We start from the raw sequence: 4,570 nt of genomic DNA, 5'->3' as shown, positions 1-4,570 counted from the left end.
AAATAAAATTATTATTTTTTTTAATGCACATGGTAATTTAATTGTTTTGATTTCACATGAGCATGCTTCCCAAAACTTTTATTTTGAAATGTCTTTATTCTTTTTAACTTTCTACCTTTGTTTTTATCATCCATGTTCCCATAAGGTTCTCCACACTTAAACAATACACAATTTCTATCTTAAGCTAACCAAGGATTCAACTTGGGATTTTTATTTTGTTTTTCTACTTAAGGCTAGTATTATGGTTTATAGAACAAGAGGGGATTAAAAGCTCAAGGGGGCTAACAAGGGTGATGTAAAAGGTAGGCTAATTTTGGGATAAGTGAGCTAGAATCAAACAATGGCCTCAATCACTTTCTTGGTATGTATCTATATTCTATAATTGGACATATAGATTAAAACAAAGTAAAGAACATCAGAATAAAAAAAGAAGGGCGAAACACACAGGAAAAAAATATTATGGTTTGAATGTAACCATACAATTAAGCTCAAAACTCACAGGCTGTGTGTTCTCTAGCTCAAAAATCATATCTCAGTAATATATGTCAAGCAAGTGAAAAATTAAGAGTTCCCATTATTCTCAATGTAAATCTTAGGGTGGTTTTAAAGTTTTAGTGTTTCTCGTTGATGAAATGTTGTTAACTAACTAACATCTAATGCTATATATACAAGGTGTGGATTGTTTTTTTTATGTTCAAGTCTCTAGTTTACTTCTTTTTTATTTTCTATTTAAACCAAACTCATCATATGCTAAAAGGGTAAACTATATGAAGAACTTGGAAAATTGATGGTTTAGAAGTTATATTAAACTCTCGTTGCAAGTATAGTTACTAAACTAAGTAATCAACCTTTCTTACAAACATTTTGGTTGTCACAAGTAAAATAAATAATAACTATAAAATAGACTCTTGGCAAGATATAAAAACTAGAAGTCATATCCTGGTTATCCTTATCAATTGTAATGAGAATTGGATTTTTCTCCCACTTTGTTAACCTCTAATTATGAAGGTAAGTTAAGTGGATGAATTAATTTTTATTCCTCAAGTCCTAGTCTTTCCTTGGGAAAAGTCAGAGTTATTGGAATTCAAATTAATTCTTGAAGAATTCCAATTTTCAATCAACAATGAGTTTGATAACTCAAGAGTCACCAATTATTTAACCAAAGCCAAAAGGAAAAATATCTAAATTAAATTAAAAGCATTCATATAAATAAAGCAAAGCAAAATTAAATCTGAAAATACCTCGAATTGCATTCACAAAAGAAATTAAATCTAACATGGATATTCATAAATTAAATTAGAAAAATAAATAAAAGAAACATTGAACCTGTGATTGTAGAAGATGAAATCCTAAATCCTAATGCTAATCCTAATCCTAAGAGAGAGGAGAGAATCTCTCTCTCTAAAAACTACATCTAAAACTATGAAAAGTGAATTATGAGTGCATGATTATGAATGGATGCATTCCCCCACTTTATAGCCTCTAATCTGTGTGTTCTGGCCTGAAAACTGGGTCAAAAGCAGCCCAGAAATCGCCCCCTGTGATTTCTGCTACGTTCAGGTCGCAGGCAAGTGACGCGGAGGCGTCGTCCACTCGGTGGCGTGGATTGAAGTTCGCAGATGCGACGCGGGCGCGTCATTCACACGTTCGCATCGCCTAACAATGGGGCAGCTATGGCAAATTATATATCAAATCGAAGCCCCGGACGTTAGCTTTCCAACGCAACTAGAACCGTGTCATTTGGACCTCTGTAGCTAAAGTTATAGCTGTTTGAGTGCAAAGAGGTCACGCTGGATAGCTTAGTAGTTTCTCCAACTTCTTGTATTCCTTCCACTTTTGCATGCTTCCTTTCTATCCTCTGAGTCATTCCTGCCCTGTAATCTCTGAAATCACTTAACACACATATCAAGGCATCTAATGGTGATAAGAGAGGATTAATATTAGCAATATAAAGGCCAAAGAAGCATGTTTTCAATCATAGCACAAAATCAGGAAGGAAGACATAAAGCATGCGATTAGTATGAATAAATGGGTAAAGAGTTGATAAAAACCACTCAATTGAGCACAAGATAAACCATGAAATAGTGGTTTATCAACTCCCCACACTTAAACATTGCTCCGTCCTCGGTGCATGCTAAGATGTGCGAGTGGACGGGTTGCTTCAACTGACGCTTTTCTCATCAAGGAATGTGCGTAGGAACTTGTTTGTCTCTCCCATGTAAACGTCTTCCGGTTCTCTTCCTAGTGGCCATCCTGAAAGAAAAAAGGAAGAAACGTAACCCAAAACAAAGATAAAAAAAACAAATAAACATGGGTTGGTTAAATGCCAAAAATGAGGGTCTCAATTACATGGTAGCTACAACTTGCAAGTGAGGAAAGAATAGAAGTACATGGCAAATCAAGAGTGCAAAAATTTGCAACAATTGGGGAGAGAGTGGGGAAGGAGAGATAATATAAATTCATGTCAATGCAAAAGTAATACAGATATAAAAGATTGGCATTGATTTAAATAATATTACTCAATCAGAATAAAACAAGTCACTAAGCACCTAAAATAATTCAAGAGAAGATGCAACAGTTAAATAAGAAAATTTTAACACCAAAGGAAACATAATTAATTTAGAAAAGAAAATAAAAATATGCACAAAATTGAGATGCAATGAATGAAATATGCAAATAAATTAAGTAAAATAGAATGAAGGTGAAAAGGAATGAGAAGTTAAAAAGATGAAGAGAAATAAAGTAAGAAAGGAGAAAGAAATTAGGATTTGGGGAAGAAAAGATAAGATATTTTTGGCTGATCTGGATATTCTGTGCGCCGCATGCGACACGGACGCGTGAGTAACGCGGTCGTGTGGTGCGCGATAAGGTCAGGTGACGCAGACGCGTGGGTCACGCGATCGCGTGACCTGATTTATGCGATTGGCACGAGGGCAGCCTCGCGGTCGCGCAACTCTCTGTTTAAATGTCCTTTTGCCAAATTATTGAGTGACGCGGTCGCATGGTTGATGCGATCGCGTGGATGGCCATATGTTGAAAATGACGCGGACGCGTGGGGCATGCGTTCGCATGGTAAGGCTTGTGCTTCTAGCACCGTTCCAGCCCCATTCCAGCCCAACTTACTGCCTTACACCCTTTTTACGTCGATTTACAGGGCCACGCGGTCGCGTGGGTGACGCGATCGCGTGGGAGGCATGTTTCCCATATGACGCAGACGCGTCAACGACGCGGTCGCGTGGGTCAAATTGTGCCAAAGGCACGCCTGTAGCCACGCTCTCGCGTGACTTTCTGTTCGATTTCTTTTCTTCCCAATGCACTGTTGACGCGGACGCGTCAGCGACGCTGCCGCGTCGTGTGCGTGCTTTTTTTTTTATATATGCAGTATGCAGAATGCAATGCTAATGTAGATGCAATAAATAATTCCAGGTTCAATGAAAATAAAATAAAATAAAAACAAACAAAACGAAATAAAATTGAAAAAGGAACGATCATACCATGGTGGGTTGTCTCCCACCTAGCACTTTTATTTAAAGTCCTTAAGTTGGACATTTGATGAGCTTCCTGTTATGGTGGCTTATGCTTGAACTCATCCAGGAATCTCCACCAATGTTTGTGATTCCTGTAACGACCCAACTTCTAATACATCATGATCGTACCAAAAGTAAGGAATTACTGACTTGTTTTCCTCATTAACTATTTGCTATTAAGCCTTTAGTTCGATATCGCGATTCAATTTTAGTAAAAATACCAGAAATTTTTGTTTTTTTTATTAAAATCATATAGCAAACATCACCAAGTAATAATAATCACATAATTACTAATAATAATTTCTGTCATACAAAAGATTTAAAATAAAACTTAGATACAAATCCTATCCCTCTGTATAAAATAAAAATCTTAAGCAATAAGGGCGAGGGAACTCTATGAAAGCAAATTAACTCATAAATAAATTCTAGAATCGCCCGCAGCTTCAAACTGAATCTTCGAACCTGTATCACTGAAAGGGTGGAAAATTTGGAGTGAAAACAAACCACACGTTCTCAGTAGGGAATGGGAATGCCGTAAAAGTAATGACTGACATGAAAATAATTAACTTTGCTTAATAAACCCTCTTCGTCAAACCCTTTGAAATACTTTTTAATCTTATTTTAGATAAATAGTTACTTTCTTTAGATTCCTAAACCCAAAACAGATCTCAATCACAAAATTTGACATATTAAATATCTTTCAGCCACATAATTGATTCTCAGTCACAACAAACAGTTATCAATCATCTCTATACATTCACAGACTACTAGCACAAGTAAGAAACTCAATTAAACACAAATAAATCACAATAAAACAAAGAACACAATCACAAAGAAGTAATATAAGAAAACACAATCAACTACAAATGCACAACCAATATGATGCATGTCTGTCCTAAGCAGGCCATGAGCTCACGTGTCAGTTTACACCCTGCAGCCCGACATTACCTACGATCAAGTCCCAGATATGGCTTCCCTTTGTGTCCTTAGTGCATATGTGTCGGTGGTAAGAATACCACTCCTTCGTGACTACCAGCAGTCGG

The sequence above is a fragment of the Arachis ipaensis genome, chromosome B01 (assembly GCF_000816755.2).
Source record: "Arachis ipaensis cultivar K30076 chromosome B01, Araip1.1, whole genome shotgun sequence".
NCBI lineage: Eukaryota > Viridiplantae > Streptophyta > Magnoliopsida > Fabales > Fabaceae > Arachis > Arachis ipaensis.
Note: the sequence above shows the minus strand (reverse complement) of the source record.